Here is an 18,861-nt window from a genome sequence, read left to right as displayed (position 1 = left end):
AATCACATATCAGGCAAAGGTTTGATAATCTGTATAGATGAAGAAATCATACAACTCAACAGCAAAGGAACAAACAACCCAGTTATAAAATGGGCTATAGATATAAATAGGCATTTTTCTGAAGAGCAAAATACAGATGGCTCAAAATGAAGAAAAAAGTAGAATGGGCATAGCCCAAATACCCTAAAGAGTAGGAGAAAGATCAAAGGTGATGGTAGAGTTATACAGAGAAGGTAGGGTTTAACAAAAGACTTTGATTACTGAATCATTATATTGATATTTCTTTTAGTCTCCAGTATTTTAGAGCAGCTAGGAGTAAAAACTTAAAATTGTGGCATTGTAACCCATACCAAAGTCTGAAATCTGTTCTATGACTAATTGTGCTGTGCTTTGAAATTTGTTGCTTTTTTGTATATATGTTATTTTTCTCAAAAAAAAATCAGCTGTGATGATAAAAAAAAATTTATTCCTTCTAGTCTGTATATTCTGGAGCAGCTAGAAGGAAAAATCTGAGATGACAGTATGGTATCGCATGACAAACTCTGGGATCTGTCCTGTAACTATTTGTTGAAGAGTGCTTTGAAAACTATTGCTTTGTCTATATGTTATATTATACAATTTAAAAAATTTAAAAAAAAATCTTAAGTATTTAAGGTCCATCTCCTGTGGAAATCAATCAGAAGTTAAGATTGCTTCTTCCATTGAAAATATTTGAAATAAAGTAAATAATTGACAACTCAAAAAAAATTGTAAGGACACAACTTTTCAATAACTTATATAATACTGAACTTTCCCACTGCTTAAACTATTCCTACAGATATACACTATCAGTATTCTTTTGCCTAAAAGAATGGATGTAACTGTGCTTGAATTAATACTGGGGAGTTATGTGGCTCCAGATTCAATACCTACCCATAATTTTTTTTTGATGACAGTATTCCTCAAAATAGCCTTCTAGATTCCAAAACTTCAACAGAAATATAACTCATTATTGCACAGGTTTCAAAATAAGTCAAACAAAGGCCCATGAATCTTGCCTCTGCATCAGCTAAATGCAGGTTCTCATGTCCAGGGATACCCACTCTTATTTCAGAGCTGGACAGTACCAGGTCACTGAGAGGTTAGGGCCACTCTCTATGGGTATGGGAGAGGATGCTGCTTCTCCTTCCCCTTTATTTTTCTAAACAGAGCTTGGCTTACATGAGGCTTGACTTTCACTGCTGAGAAAAGAGGATTTTCAGGTGTGCTAAATGAACTTCAAGCCCTTCTCAGCTGGAAAAATGTCTTCTTATCTCTCTTGACCTTTTCTCTGTTTTCAACTGCTCTGTCTTAGGTGCTTCTTTTATTCCTACAGAACTTTGGCCCAACAAAGTGATATTCATCACAAATCAACCAATTTGTTCATCTTACTGTACATTCAAGAACTTTTGTATGTAAACATCAAACTAAACACCTAAATGGTGCCAAGTTTCCATTCTTAGAGGATACAGTGTCCCAGGCTTCAAGGATTTTAATGATTCTTAAGCAAAGCATGCCCCTCCCCTTTACTAGAATTTGTCTCACAAATGGATCCCAGTTTTCCCTCATTCTGTCTCTATCAGGCATTCATATGCCAAAAATGTATTACTCAAAAGGCCCAATCAAGGCCTGGCACAGCATCTCCACGTAGTAAGTACAAGACCGTGAACCCTAGTTATACTCTTATGAAGTCTGGCAATGGAAGAACAGTAAGGAAGAGGGAAGTTAAACAGCAAGGAGTACCTGGCAAGCCAAGAAGCATAGAATGATGCAGTCCTATGAGCTCTCAACAGTAAATCTACCCCACATGGCTTTCACCCTTCACTGGAATCCAAGTATCACTTACCTGCTGAAGCCCAAATTCCCAAGTCTTTAACAAAAGCAAAATGATGTCCTATTTGGATCCCAGCTTTACAGTATAATTTCTTTCAGTCATAAAAATTACTTACAAGTCTGCACATGGCAGAAGCAATGCCCGACAACTCATGGATGGAAATAACTATAATCATGTTCTATTCATATGGAAAGTCTGTTTAACCTGTCTTCCTATATAGAAAGCTGCAGCTTTAGAAAGTATTGAGGGTAATCTCAACACTTGCTCTCTGATGCTTCTGAATCCTGAATAACTCCAGGACCAGCAAAACCACCGTGTCTTGGGAAGCACTGTGCTTCAGGGACCACATCTGTTCTTCTATTTCAGAAAGACGTTCAGAATCAAACCTTAGAAAAATTACAAGGTTCACCAACGCTAATAGAAAGGAACATACCGAGGCAATGATAGAGCCTGGACCTGGCAGCTCTAAAAGTCTTCTAACCACAGATTAGATGTTGACCAATGGTTTTGCCTTTGGCACAAAATCTATCTTGGTTTTTGGCCCATTCTTCATCAATATGTCTGCCCTGTGTCACTTTCTACATCAAACGGGGCAGAAAAAGAATCCTGAAAGATCTCCTTAGAGTATCAAGTGGAAAGAATAAATAGAAAAATAGCAGAAATCACAGAGACTAAAGACTCTGTTGACAAATAAAAAACATACTAGAGGCACACAACACCAGATTTGAAGAGACAGAAGAAAGAATAAGTGATATAGAGGACAGGATAATTGACTTCGAAGATTCAAGACAGCAAATGGCAAAAAAAGATGGAAAAAATTGAATGGGAACTCAGAGAAACAATAGACAAAACAAAGTGCACAAATATAAGAATCATTGGTGTCCCAGAAGGAGAAGAGGGGAGTAAAGGGCTAGGAAGAGCAGTTGAGGCTACAATGGGGGAAAACTTTCCAAACTTCATAAAGGATATAAATATACAAGTCAAAAAAACCCAAAGAACTCCAAACAGAATAAATCCAAACAGGCCTTCCCCAAGGAACACACTAATCAGTCAGTCAAATGTTGAAGAGAGGCAGAAAACCCTGAAAGAGAAAAACAATCTACTATATACAAGGGAAATCAAATAAGACGGAGTTCAGACTACTCAACTAGCACCTGGAGGTGCAACGGCAGTGGTATGATATATTCAAGATCCTGAAAGAGAAAGACTTCCAGCTGAGAATTCTGTACCCAACCACACCGTCCTTCAAAATTGAGGGAGAGATTAAAGTTTTCACAGACAAAGAAGTCCTGAAAGAATCTGTCAACAAGAGAAAGGTCCTACAAGAAATACTGAAAGGAGTTCTGCCAGCTGAAAAAAAAAAAAAGACAGGAGAGGGAAGTCTGGAAGAGGGCACAGAATTGAAAAGTCGCACCAAGGGTAATTTAAAGAATATAAAGAGAAAGAGGGAAAAGAATATATAGATCTGACAAATAAAATAAAAAAGATAAGATGGTGGAATCAAGAAACGCCTTTTAGTAATAACTTTGAATGTTAACAGATGAAACTTACCAATTAAAAGATACAGACTGGCAGACTACACCTCAAAAGACTTTGTCAGAAGGGCAAATGGGCAGCCAGCTCTGTAGAGGAGAGTATTTGGAAATCACATATTAGACAAGGGTTTGATTTCCTGTATGTACAAAGAAATCATACAACTCAACAACAAAAGAACAAACAATCCAATTATAAAATGGGCCAAAGATATGAATAGGCATTTTTCTGAAGAGCAAATACAGATGGCTCAAAAGCACATGAAGAGATGCTCATTTTCACAGGCTATAAGGGAAATGCAGATCAAGACTACAATAAGATATCATCTCGTACCTATAAGAATGGCTGCACCATTGTACATTCTCACCAGCAGTGCATAAGTGTCCCAGTTTCTCCACATCCTCTCCAACATTTATATTTCTTAATTGTTTCAACATTTATATTTATTAATAAATTAAGAAATATAAATGTTGGAGAGGATGTGGAGAAACTGGGACACTTATGCACTGCTGGTGAGAATGTACAATGGTGCAGCCACTATGGAAGACTGTTTGGCGGTTCCTTAGGAAACTAAATACTGAGCTGCCCTATAACCCAGCAATTGCACTACTTGGCATATACCCAGATGAGCTGAAAGCAATGACACAGTCATTTGCACACCAATGTTCATGGTAACATTATTCACAATTGCCAAAAGATGGAAACAAACCAAACACCCATCAACAGATAAGTGGATCAACAAAATGTGGTATATACATATGATGGAATATTATGCAGCAGTAAGACAAAATGACATCCTGAAGCACATGACAAGATGGATGAGCCTTGAGGACATAATGTTGAGCAAAATTAGCCAGACACAAAAGGACAGATGCTGTATGATTTCACTTTTATGACCAGCATAAAGGTATAATCACAGACTTATAATACAGAATACAGGGGGGACTAAGAAATACATAGAAGCTAGAGATGAGTGAACTGTTAGCTAAGAAAGTTGAACTCCAGTGTAAGAGAATAAATAGGAGCAAAGGTGATTCCCTAGTGGATCTAGAAGTACTATTACCATATTGAGGATGAACAAGATTGAAAGGGGTTGTATAGACCTACATGTCCCAGTGACTCATACTAGAAATATGAATTCGTTCTTGTAAGGATTACTTCAAAGATATGATTCTTGTATAAAGAGTGTTTGAGTCCAGGGTACAGGAGGAAAGCTGCTACTGCATGCTATGAGCTATGTTCAACAGGAAACCATCAGCACTACCACAGCAACAGCCGAGGTAAATAATGGGGGGAGGGACAAGAATTAAGAGGAGGTTTAGATCTCCCATTTAGTGAGGGTGTGTTTATTGATTTTCTGTCTCCTGGGAATAATGAAGTTATCTAAAATAGAGAATGTTGATGGACTGTGGACTTTGGACCCTCTACATGATGCCCAATGAATGCAGGTGGCTGAAGGACATACTGACGGAGAAGCAGATTGGCAAACGATGGTGTATACTTATGAACAAAGGTTGTGCTACAAAAAGGAACAACATTGTGAGGCATGCAATGATGTGAATGAACATGTGGGACATTTGGTGAGACAAAATAAGCCAGAAACAAACAAAAAAACAACAATGGTATGGTCACCTTTAGAAAATGCTTCTAAGAAAACAGGGGCCTAAAATTGTAAGCTTTTAGAACAGACATATTAAGTCCAGAACGGTGATTATTATTTCTGGATTTTGAGAGGCTATTTTATATATATAATCTGATATTTAGAGATAAGAACGAAGTCACACAGGTTGGGGTTAAAGTAATTCAGAACATAGCGGTAAGGAGGACAGTGTCTATATTTTAGAACCACACATACTCTTTGAGACCAATACAAGAAAGCTTTTTTAATCTGGAACTGAAATTTTCTGTACTGCATAGTCTAATTCAACCTATCTTTTTGCCCATTTGAACAACTGAAACACAGAGAGCACAGAATGAGAAAGAGGTCCTTTAACCTTATACAGATTATTGTAATGCTTAGAAACATCCTAGAGTATATTAGCCAGATAATCAAAAAGTATTGGCAAAGTCCCCTGAGGGAGGGGAGAAGGACTATAGAACTACTAAACCTTACCATCAGGGAATCCGCCTGATACTGTGTCAAACTTTAGGGACACCCAAATTGATAGGTCATGCCCTTGATCATGAGGCTTACTCTTGTTAAGCTTATGTACGTAGCTTAGAAGCCTAGACTAGCTATAGGCATGCCTAAGAGTTACTTCTGGAGGACCTCTGTTGTTGCTCAGATGTGGCCTCAGTCTCCCTAAACAGAACTTTGAAAGTGAAATCATTGCCCTCCCCCCACAAGGGACATGACATTCAGGTGTAAAAATCTTTTTGGCGACATGGGAGAGGACTCCCAGGGATGAATCCAGACCTGGCACCATGGGATCAACAGTTACATCTTGACCAAATGGGGGAAAAGAAGTGTAATAAAGTATCAGTGGCAGAGAGAGTTCAAATAGAGTCAAGAGGCTACTCTGGGGGTTGCTCTTACACAAGCTTCAGGTAGACCTTGCTACCTATTATAACCTGCCAACCCCCAACCAGGACCATTCCAGCCAATCTTAAAGAACACCTAGGACAGTTTATAAGATGTCACAAGGGTTCCAGGCACTAGAGCAACTTTCTAGAAACCTACAACCTCCAGATGGGTCCCTGGTCCAGATGAGTCCTGAAACCTAGCCCAGCCTCTCCAGAACATCAGGTAGTTCTATCGCCCTACCACATATTAGTGACAGACCCTTCCAATATAAAAAATTCAGAATTGCCATAGCCCAAACAACCCCAATGAGAGGTGCGGAAAGATCGAAGGTGATGGTAGAACTATACATAGAAGACAGGACTTAACAAATGAATATGAATACTGAATCATTAAATTGATATCTCTTTTAGTCTCCAGTATTTTAGAGCAGCTAGAAGTAAAAACCTAAAAATGTGAAATTGTAACCCATGTCAAAGTCTGAAACATGTTCTACAACTAATTGTGGTGCTATGCTTGGAAATTTATAGCTTTTTTTGTATATATGTTATTGTTCACAATAAAAGAAGGAAAAAAAGTCAATTGTGATTATAAAAAAGTAAAATAAAAGAAAGTAAGTCCTTGATACAGTATAACAGAGAAGTCAGGATTTAACAAATGGGTATGACTGCCTAATCATTATATTGATATTTCTGTTGGTCTCCGGTGTCTTGGAGTAGCTAGAAGAAAAAAATGAAAACTTGTGGAACTGTAACCCATACCAAACTTCAAAATCTGTTCTATAACTGCTTGTTAAAATGTACTTGGAAATTTATTGGTTTTTTGTATATTTGTTATGTTTCATAATTTAAAAAAATTAAAAATTTTTAAAAAGTACCATGTGGCCAGGAATCAATTCCTTCCTGCTTCTGGTGGTTCCTCGTCTCTCTTGCCCAACTGACTTCAGGGTTTTTCCAAACCAGTTTCTCTGTCTAGTTAGGACTTGAGGCTGGCTACAGTTCTGATAGATCAACTACACACTTGAAGACCTACCGTGTAAAGTCCAAGGGCTTCACCTGACATTGAAGAGCCTACAGGTGAACCCTCCAAGCTTCTTTCTTGCTACTCATTCTCCTTTCCAGGTACATGGAAGGTCACTGTTTCTCTGGTACACTCCAGCCTGCCCTGCCTTCAGGCATTTGGTTATGCTGTCTTCTCGCTGGAATGCCCACCACCCCCACCTGCCCACATTCCCCTGTCACTCCAAACCTTCTCACACCTAAATCCCATATGCTAAAGAAATGTGACGGTCTCCTTGATCAGTAGATGCAGGTCATTTCTCCTTCCTGGGAGCTCTCTCCTAGAATCAAACATGTTTTTCTCCTCTGGCCTTGTATTACAGGCCTGTTCATGACTTATGTTCATTTCAAAGCTAGATGTTTCCAAGATCCCCCAAATACACGCCCTATGTCTTTATATAGTAGATATTCACAGCACTGAGGAGATAAGGAAAAGAGAAGAGGCAGAAGGAGGGAAAGAGGTGGATCAGGAAGGAGAAAATGCCTAAAGTCATGACTCTCTCATTCCCAACTACATGAGATAATTCAAAACATTATCTCAGTTTACCAGGGGCTGGGGGGTCAGGAGGGTGGAATGGGGTGTTATTGTTTTGTGGGTAAAAGATTTCTATTTGGGGTGATAAAAAGTTTTGGTAACGGCTGGTAGTAATTAATGCTGCTGAATTGTATACTTAAAAATGGTTAAAATGGGGCAAGCTTCCTGGGAAGATGGCGGATTAGGGAGCTCCAGGACACTGTCCTTTCATCAAAGCAGCTATTAAACAGGACAGAACTGTCAGAAACAACTATTCTGGGGCTCTAGAGGCCAAAAGAACACTGTACAGCATCCAGGGAAAAGCAGGGGGAAGAGGCCAACAACTATAGTGAGGAACAGTGAGTTGCTCCCTCCACTTGCTGGTTGCTGGCACCCATTTGCCACTCTCACAGCAGGCCACCTTGGGGTCCTATCCCCAGCTATTTCACTAGGGAGAGAATGGGACATAAAAATCATCTTCCCCATGAAAGAGGTGGGCATGGAGGAGCACTGATCATGGCTTTTGATCAGCAAATTTGGGTTGCTGGTTTCAAGATCTGCACTAGTGTTTCAACCCACCCTAGAAAAGGGCAGCAGTGGTCACTGTTTCAACCCCACCCCATACAGGGGCAGAGGCAGTGGAGATTTAAAGGCACAGTGCTTCCTCAGGGTTCCAGGGGACAGTTAGCAGAAGGGCTGCATTTTCTGGGCAGGCCAGCAAAGCACAGATCTGGGGAGCTATCAAAGAGGCTTTTGGCACCCCTCCTGTTTCCATCCCCAGGGCACTCTGGAGCTGGTCTTCAGCTCTTTCATGGGTCCTTGAATTATTTGGGGTAGGAGATACTGACTTGGGCAAGTCCCTTCTAGGATGCTTCTCCTTCTAAAATTTGTCCTCCAGGCAAAAGCAGCTATAAACAACACAAGGAGTATAAAAACTATAGAGGCAAAATAAAAACAAACAGAACAGATCAAAAATCCTAGAGAAGGAACAGAGGAAAGGAAGCTTTCTCTGGGAGGTAAAACAATAGCATAAAAATTACCATCTTAAAAAGTGTACTGATAATCCAGGGCAAGAGTCAGATGAAGAAAACCTGAAAATATATGGTCACTGAAACATGGGCTATTCTATAGGTCTAGAATAAGGTAGACTAAGGGTCAAAAAAGAGCCTTAACACAAAGCCAATCAACAATAAAACCCGAGGGAAGAGAGAGAAATGGATCTTCAGAGGGAACCCATCAAGATAATCAGATGTCTACACATCAGCAAAAATAACAAGCCATACTAAGAAATGGAAAGATAGGCCCAGTCAATAGAACAAATTAAAATTCAGAGGAGACAAGAATTTGGAGTCAACCAAAGATGTTTAAAAATGAAGACATTCAAATCTCTTGTACCAATTCAAGGAGATGAAGGAAACTGTGACTACAGAGATAAAGAATGTTAAGAAGACAAGGTGTGAGCATAAAGAATTTAAAAACATAAAAAGAAGTATCAGAAATTGTGGAGATGGAAGGCACAGTAGAAGAGATTAAAATACATAAGAGTCATAAAACAGCAATTTAAACAGGCAAAAGAAAGAATCTGCAAATAAGAAGACAGGACAATTGAAATCTTACAAAAGATAAGAAATACTACAAAAAAATAGAGAAAAGAATGGAAAAACGAGCAGTGTCTCAACGATTTGAATGACAGTATGAAATGCACAAATATATACATAATGAGTATCCCAGAAGGAGAAGAGAAGGTAAAGAGGGAAGTAAGAATATTTGAGGACATAATGGTCAAAAAATTCCCAATTCTTATGAAAGACACAAATATACATGTACAAAAAGCACAACATACTCAAACAGAATAAATCCTAACAAACCTGCTCTGAGATGTGAATTAATCAGAACGTCAAAGGCAAAAGATAGAGCATTCTGAAAGCACAAGAGAAAAGCAATTCATCATATACAAGGGATCTACAATAAGGATAACTGGTGATTTCGCATCAGAAATCATGAAAGCAAGAAGGCAGAAGTATGATATGTTTAAGGCACTGAAAGAGAAAAACAGCCAACTAAATATTCTTTATCCAGAAAAACTGTCCTTCAAAAACGAGTGAGAGTTTAAAATATTCACATATAAACAGAAGCTAAGAGAGCTCATCCACAAGAAAACTATCCTACAAGAAATATTAAATGGAGTCCTGCAGGCTGAAAGGAAAAGACATGAGAGAGTGGTCCGGAAGAGTGTGAAGAAATGAACATTATAAGTAAGGTTAACTAAAAGGGTAAAAAGACAGACAAAAAAATACATATGACATATAAAAGACAAAGATAAAATGGCTGAAGTAAGTACTACCTTTACATTAATAACACTGAATGTTAAAGGATTAAACACCCCAATCAAAAGATGCAGATTGGCAGAATGGATTAAAAAAACCCATGATCCAACTATATGTTACTTACAAGAGACTAATCTTAGACCAAAATACACAAACAGGTTAAAAGTAAAAGGTTGTAAAAAGATATTCCGTCCAAAAAGTAACCAAAAGAGAGCTGGGGGAGCTATACTAATATCAGACAAGATAGACTTTCAATGAAAAATTGCTATAGGAGACAATGAAGGACACTCACTATATATTAATAAAAGGGGCAATTCACCAACAAGAAATAACAATCATAAATATTTCTGCACGTAACTTTTGCTGCCCCAAAATACATGAGTCAAACACTGGTAAATTGAAGGAAGAAATAGATATCCCTACAATAATAGCTGGAGACCTTAATACACCACTCCTATCAATAGATAGAACCATTCAGACAGAGGATGAATAAGGAAACAGAGATACTGAATAATATGATAAGTGAACTAGACCTAACAGATATATACAATCATCGCACCCCAAGAAAGCAGGATATACATTCTTCTCAAGTACATCCAGTTCCTCTCTCTCTAAGCCAACATGGCAAGTGAACTCACTGCCCTCCCTCCTACATGGGACATGATCTCCCTGTCAATGTGGGGCAGAACTCCCAGGATGAGCCAGGACCCGGAATCATGGGATCGAGAAAGCCTTCTTGAGCAAAAGGGGAAAGAGAGAAATGAGACAAAATAAAGCTTCAGTGGCTGAGAAATTTCAAACAGAGTCAAGAGGTTATCCTGGAGGTCATTCTTACGTATTATATACATATCCCTTTTTAGTGTATGGTGTATTGGAGTAGCTAGAGGGAAGTACCTGAAACTGTTGAGCTGTGTTCCAGTAGCCTTGATTCTTGAAGATGATTATATAAAGATACAACTTTTACAATGTGACTTTGTGATTGTGAAAACCTTGTGTCTGATGCTCCTTTTATCAAGGGTTTGGAAAGATGAGTAAAAAAAATGGATAAAAATAAATAAATAATAGGGGGGATAAGGGGTAAAATAAATTGGGAGGATTGAAAAACTGGTGGTTAAAAAGAGGGAGTGGTAAGGGGTATGGGATGTATGAGTTTTATCTTTTTTCTTTTTATTTCTTTTTCTGGAGAAATGGAAATGTTAAAAAAATGATCATGGTGATGAATATACAACTGTGTGATGATACTGTAAGCCACTGATTATACACCACATATGGAATGTATATGTGTAAAGGTGAATTAATAAAAATATTTTCAAAAATTTCAACAGCCTACTTTGAAGAAATATTAAAGCCAATTATCAAATTTATTTGGAAGAATAAAGGGCCCTGAATCACCAAAAACATCTTTAAAAAGAAGAACGAGATCGCTGCCACCGCCTCCAGCAGTACCAGCCGTGACGGAGCTGAGGGGAGACCACGGGCCTCGCCGCCCAGCTTCTCTTCCTTCCTGCCGCTGGCTGCCAACCTCCTCTGACCTGTTCCAATAATCTGTTGAAACATGGTGGATTACTATGAAGTTCTAGGTGTGCAGAGACATGCCTCACCCGAGGATATTAAAAAGGCATATCGTAAATTGGCACTCAAGTGGCACCCTGATAAAAATCCTGAAAATAAAGAAGAAGCAGAGAGAAAATTCAAACAAGTAGCTGAGGCATATGAGGTGTTATCAGATGCTAAAAAACGGGACATCTGTGACAAATATGGCAAAGAAGGATTAAATGGTGGCGGTGGAGGTGGAAGTCATTTTGACAGTCCATTTCAGTTCGTCTTTACATTCCGTAATCCAGATGATGTCTTCAGGGAATGTTTTGGTGGACAGGACCCATTTTCATTTGATCTGTTTGAAGACCCATTTGAGGAGTTTTTTGGAAATCCAAGAGGCCTCTGTGGAACCAGAAATAGGAGCACAGGATCTTTTTTCTCTGCCTTCAGTGGGTTTCCATCTTTTGGAGGTGGATTTCCTTCTTTTGATACAGGATTTACTTCATTTGGTTCACTGGGGCATGGAAGCCTTACTTCATTTTCTTCAACATCCTTTGGTGGTAATAGGATGGGCAACTTCAAATCTATATCAACTTCTACTAAAATAGTTCATGGCAGAAAAATCACTACAAAGAGGATTTCTGAGAATGGTCAAGAAAGAGTAGGAGTTGAAGAAGATGGCCAGTTAAAGTCCTTAACAATAAATGGGAAGAAGCAGCCGCTACGCTTGGATAACAAGTAATTCAATGCACGCATTTAACAGAAATGTTAAACTATAACAAGCACCATTTGAGGATTAACAGGAACATTTTTTTGAAGATTACAAACGAACTCAACTTTCAGTATAACTGTACCTAATCTAAAGTATTTATAAACAGCTCATCGAAGCACCTATTTGTCATAGACTTTTGAGTTTATTGTTGGGACCACGTTAATAGGACCATTTTTTTCCATTTTTGTCTTTAAAAATTGTTGTAAATTTCTGTATGCACTTTGCTTTTTTATTAAACTTAATCCAAGGTGAACTGTGATTCTTTAGTACTGCTAGGACAAAATTGTACACTAACACCAGCATGAATCTTGCTCTTTCTGTTTTGTTTGAAATGTGAGCCAAGTAGTTCGTTTGTTGTGAAGTTAACATTGCCAGGATGAATCTTCTACAAAAATAATTTCATTTTTTTCCAGTATTTAGTAGTGAAAGATATTAATACATTAATGGTGATACATTTCTGGTTTAATATAAATTAAGGATGTTTTCTAGTCATGCATGAATGCTGGCAACTTAGTAGGTTTTGAGAATTGTTTAAATATATAATGTTAAGCTTAGGTTTATAAAAAGTAAAGCTGGTAAACTGGGTCTTTGTCATTTGCTTACAAAAAAAGAAAATAAATGCTAATGTGTTTGGTGCATTCTTTCATGAAAAAAAAAAGAAGAAGAACGAGGTTGTAGTACTCACACTTCATGATTTTAACGTATACTACAAAGCTACAGTGGTCAAAATAGAATGTACTAACATAAAGACAGCTATACACAATGGAATCAACTTGGGAGTTCAGAAATAGACCCTCACATTTGTGGCAACTGATTTTTGACGAGGCTGCCAAGTCCACTCAACTGGGTAAGAATAGTTTCTTCAACAAGTGGTGTTAGGACAACTGGATATCCACATGCAAAAGAATGAAGGTGGATCCCTATCTCATACCATACACAAAAATTAACTCAAAATGTACCAAAGTCCTACATATAAGAACCAGGATCATAAAACTCTGAGAAGAAAACGTAGGGGCACATCTTCAAGATCTTGTGGTAGGTAATGCTTTCTTAGATTTTACAACCAAAGACAAATAATGAAAGAAAAATTTGATAAATGGGATCTCTCAAAATTAAAAGCTCTAGGGCATCAAAGGATTTTGTCAAGAAAGTCAAAAGATAACCTACTTAACGGAATGGGAGAAAATATTTGGAAACCATATATCAGGTAAGAGTTCAATTTCCAGAATATATAAACAAATCCTTCAACTCAACAACAAAAAGATAAACAACCCACTTAAAAATTGGACATAAGACTTGAATAGACATTCTCCAAAGAGGAAATACAAACAGCCAAACAGCAAATGAAAAAATGTTCAACACCACTTAGTGATTAGGGAAATGAAATCCAAACCACAATGAGCTATCATTTCACACCCAATGGAATGGCCACTAGTGAAAAGAAACAGAAAATTACATGTGTTGTCGAGGATGTGGAGAAATAGGAATACTCTGAATATAAAACATTATATTCTGCAGCAATAAATGTTTATATTGCTGCTCTGAATATAAAACGTTACAGCCACTGTGGAACACAGTTTGGCAATTCCTCAGAAAGCTGAGTATAGAATTACCATATGAGCCAGCAATTCTGTTACTAAGTATATACCCAGGAGAACTGAAACCAAGGACTTGAACACGTAAATTGCACACCCATGTTCATAGCAGCATTATTCACAAACACCAAAAGATGGAAGCAACCCAAGTGTCCATCAACTGATGAATGGGTAAACCAAAAGTGGTTGATGCCTACAATGAAACATCATTCAGCCAAGAAAAGGAATCAAGTCCTGATGCAGGTGCCCCATGGATGACGCTTCAGGACATCATGTTGAGTGAAATAAGACACAAAAGAAAAATACTGTATGATCTCACTTTTATGAAGCAGTTACAATAACCAAACTCAAGGAGTTGGAATCTAGAATATAGATCACCAGGAGATAGACTGGGGTTAGAGAATGGGGAGTTGATGCTTACCTTATATAGGATTTCTATTTAGATTGATGCTGAAGGCGCGGAAATGGGTGGTGGTGACAGCACATTATCGTGAGTGTCAGCACAGCACTGAACCATAGGAGTGAATGTGGTTACAAGGGAAAACCTTAGGGTGTATTTATTACTGCAATAAAAATTAAAAGACAAAATACAGGACAGCACAACACGGTGAACCCTTTTATAGACAATGGACTACAGTTAACAGTACAAGTATTAAGAATGTTCTATTGTGAATTATAACAAATGTACAATATTAATACAAGGTGTCAATAAGAGGGTAGCACAGGGAAAAAAACATGCCTGATGTAAATTATGGTTGAGAGATAACAGTAAGATTTTAATAATCTTTATCAATGGTTAATAAAGGTAACTACTTTAAGAAAGATAGCACAATTATTATTAAAATGCAATCATCAACTGTAACTAATGCTACACACAATGCAAGGTGTTGGAGATGGGGCTGGGTGGACTGGGGTGTGGGAATCCTGTATTTTATGCATGATTGTTAGGTAACTGCTCTAGTAAAAGAAAAAACACACACTGTACAACATAAGTGGTGAACCCTAATGTAAACTGTGGGCTACAGTTAGTAGTAACAGTATAACAATAATATTCCATCGATGGTAACAAAGCGCCACCTTAACACAAAGCGTCACTAATAGAGAAAACTGAGGGGGTGGAGCACGTTAGGAGGGATCAATGTGATTTTCTGTAAACGTACAACTTCTCTAATATAAAGAAAGAAATCAAGAAATAGTTAAAATAGAAAATTTTGCATTTTATATATGTGTGTATTAACAAGTAAAATTAATATATATATGCTCAAATAAATTAAAGAATAAACTCAGAGTAATTTCATTCTGAAATAAAGATTTAAAAAATGGCACAAATCTTTTTACAAGCATGGGTAAATGAGAGAGATGCTCTGCTCTAGAGTATGGGACGAGCTTTGGGATTTGGCTGGGATCTGCGGCGGCTGTCCTACAGGGTCCCCAGGCCACGGCCATGTCCGGGAGCACCCACGGCTATGTTCGGGAGCACCCATGGCTATGCCCGGGAGCACCCACGCCTATGTCCGGGAGCACCCACGCCTATGCCCGGGAGCACCCATGGCTATGTCTGGGAGCACCCACAGCTATGCCTGGGAGCACCCACGGCCATGTCCAGGAGCACCCACGCCTCAGCGTTCAGGCTCTGCCGCACCAGGACTCCTTTCCGCCACCTCCCAACACCCAAGGCCCACGCTCGGGAGCCGGCACACCGAGTCTGTCCCCGCACCCCAGATCCCAGCTTCAGCACGGACAGTGGGGACACCAGCATCAAGGAGAGGACACCCTCCCAGGGTGCCGGGGATCGGCAGTGAAAAAGACCAAGAGGTAAACAGAGCATTCCAAAGGCATCAGTAAGAAGAATCAGAGAAGGCTGGAATCTGCTCAGGATGCCCAGGAAACAGGAAGGGAAAGCCTGGAGCCAGCCTGGTGGAGGGGGCTGGGGGTGAAGGAAGCTTTCCCAGGGAGGGGCTGGGGGGTGTGGGGAGGACACAAGCCAAAGAGGAGGTTTTGTAGTTTGTTTTGTCTTCTTGTCTTCCCCTTTCGGATCGCTACCTTATCTTTCTGTTCCCTTATTCGGCAGTTTTCCATTTACAAGGCTCCTTCATGTTACTAATTTTTTTTTAACTTTTTTATCGTATAACATATATACAAAGCAAAGAAAGAAAAAAGCAATAGTTTTCAAAGCACTTTTCAACAGGACAGAACCCAGAGTTTGTCATGGGCTACCCTGCCATCATCTCAGATTTTTCCTGCTAGCTGCTCCAGAATATAGGAGGCTAGAGGGCTTAAATATTTTTTTTATCATCACAATCAACTTTTTTTCCTTCTTTTTTTAAAATAAAATAACCTATATACAAAAGAGCGATAAATTTCAAAGCACAGCACCACAATTAGTTGTAGAACAGATTTCAGAGTTTGGTATGGGTTACAGTTCCACAATTTTAGCTTTTTTACTTCTAGCTGCTCTAAGATACTAGAGACTAAAAGAGCTATTAATTTAATGATTCAGCGTTCACATTCGTTCGTTAAATCCTACTTTCTCTGTATAACTCCACCATCACCTTTGATCTTTCTATCCCTCTCTTTTTTTTATTTATTAATTAAAAAAAATTAACAAGATATCATTCCATTCTACATATATAATCAGTAATTCTTAATATCATCACATAGTTGCATATTCATCATTTCTTAGAACATCTGCATCGATTTAGAAAAAGAAATAAAAAGACAACAGAAAAAGAAATAAAACGATAACAGAGAAAAAAAAGATTATACATACCATACCCCTTACCCCTCGCTTTCATTTATCACTAGCATCTCAAACTAAATTTAACATTTGTTCCCCCTATTATTTATTTTTATTCCATATGTTCTACTCTTCTGTTGATATGGTAGATCAAAGGAGCATCAGACATAAGGTTTTCACATTCACAGAGTCTCATTGTGAAAGCTATATCATTGTTCAATCATCATCAAGAAACATGGCTACTGGACACAGCTCTACATTTTCAGGCAGTTCCCTCCAGCCTCTCCACTACATCTTGAACAACAAGGTGATATCTACTTAATGCGTAAGACTAACCTCCAGGATAACCTCTCGACTCTATTTGGAATCTCTCAGCCATTGACACTTAGTCTCATTTCACTCTTCTTCCTTTTGGTCGAGAAGGTTCTCTCAATCCCTTGATGTTAATTCTCAGCTCATTCTAGGGTTTTTCTCAATCCCTTGATACTGAGTCTCAGCTCATTCCAGGATTTCTGTCCCACATTGCCAGGAAGGCCCACATCCCTGGGAGTCATGTCCCACACAGAGAGGGGGAGGGTGGTGAGATTGCTCGTCATGTTGGCTGCAGAGAGAGGCCACATCTGAACAACAAAAGAGGTTCTCTTGGGGGTGACTCTTAGGCCTAAATTTTAAGTAGACTTGACCTATCCTTTGTGGGATTAAGTTTCATATGAACAAACCCCAAGACTGGGGGCTCAGCCTACAGCTTTGGTTGTCCACACTGCTTGTGAGAATATCAAGAATTCAACTTGGGGAAGTTGCATTTCTCCCCACTCTCACCATTCCCCGAAGGGGGCTTGCAAATACTTTTCCACTCACTGATCGAATCACTCTGGGTCTATCCCCCTCTTAAGGGGTGTTTGGGCTATGCCCATTCTAACTTTTTCATGTCTGCAAAAAAAGAGACTTTGGGGGGTGGGGTGGGGAGGTGGGGGGGATAGTGGAGGATCTGGGAATCAAACCTGGGTCTCCCGCATTGCGGGCAAAAATTCTACCACTGAGCTAACCTTGCACAGCCAAAATACTTTTTTAAGATCACTTTCAGTTCCTATCATGAGCTATGATTCTGCTTCTTCCATATGTATGTATAAAAATGTTTAGTAGGGAAAATACACTGTATGATGAAAATTTTGAAATCAAGTGACCCTGCCACCCGGTTCCCTTCTGCAGAGGCAACCACAGACACCAGTTTTCTAAGACCTCTTTAAATTAACGTTTCTGGCTCTGAATGGGAATACTGGCTGCATCCACTTTCCGCTTGCAATTCTGCATGTGAAAAGATGCTGGATGTTTCCCGGTTCCAGGTGCTCCCAGAATGTACGAACACTCATTATAGCCTGCGAACGGATCCCATGCTCCCTACGACAAATCTCATGCCCTACAGCTGCCTCCCACGTGACAGGACAGCAGGCGATGAGGCAGGCCAGGGCCTGTGCAGAGGGGAATGATGACGTTTTACGGGATGAAAAGGAGATGTGACAGTGTTCTTCAATTATGTAAAGGGCTGTAATGCAGAAGAGGGATTAGAGTCAGTCACTGCGACGACGTCAGAGGGTGAAAAAGAACTGATGTGAGGAAGCTCAGACGCATCCCATAAGGAAAACCACAGTTCCCAGCTGCCTAAAACAGAAAGGGTCCCTGGTGGCACGTGTTCAGGATAATGTAGGAGAGGGTCAAGCTAAAAAAAAAAAAAAATTGTAAGACTAGACGGCGAGATCCATGCTTCACAAGGCAAAACACTTATCCTGCTAGTAGGATATAATCTAATTTTAAGCGGCATAAAAATGATTTTTTTTATTTTAATGGCTAAGTATTTATTTTCACATTTATTAGGAAAAAAATTCACAATAAGAGCTAACTAATACTGTTGTAACAGTTTTATATTCATATTTTTTTTTTATTTAATCCTCACAGAAACCCTGGAGACACATATTCTTATTATCCCCATTTTGTACTTGGGGAAACTGAGACCAGCCAGATGGAGCAATTTGTTCAAGGTTCTCTGAGCCAGTGAGAGGTGGGGCTGGGGTTTGAGCCCCAGCTCTAGAGTTCATGCTGTAACATTACCAAATGCAGATATTCTGCTGAGGATGACGCGATGTGTCAAAAATAGGATACAATGTAGAGAAAAAGTGCCAGGTAAATCATAAGGCAGGTATTTCTCAGCAGATATCATGACGACAGCACCCAAACTGCTGGTGTCTGAAATGCAGAGGTCGGACGTTTCCATATGGCCCTCCCCCCTCGAGTACCACCTAGCAGAACTGTGACATCACCACCAGGATGTCTCTCTATAACTGCAGAGTAAAAGTCATGAGAAATGAAGCCACCTGGCCAAAATACTGGGTGTCCAGGGGCACTAGTGAGTTTGATG

The 18,861-nt window shown here is 39.1% G+C and overlaps 1 protein-coding gene and 1 pseudogene across 2 annotated transcripts in view; one reads left to right on the top strand and one right to left on the bottom strand.

The window, feature by feature from the left end:
• MTUS2 (microtubule associated scaffold protein 2) overlaps positions 1-18,861 on the bottom strand; it is a 565,128-nt gene that overhangs the window by 486,500 nt on the left and 59,767 nt on the right. The window lies entirely within an intron of this gene.
• On the top strand, positions 11,231-12,086 carry LOC143679624 (dnaJ homolog subfamily B member 6 pseudogene; annotated as a pseudogene).

The sequence above is a fragment of the Tamandua tetradactyla genome, chromosome 4, assembly GCF_023851605.1.
Source record: "Tamandua tetradactyla isolate mTamTet1 chromosome 4, mTamTet1.pri, whole genome shotgun sequence".
Taxonomy (NCBI): Eukaryota; Metazoa; Chordata; class Mammalia; order Pilosa; family Myrmecophagidae; genus Tamandua; species Tamandua tetradactyla.
The sequence above is the reverse complement of the archived record's forward strand: the minus strand, read 5'-3'. Positions and strand labels throughout refer to the sequence as shown.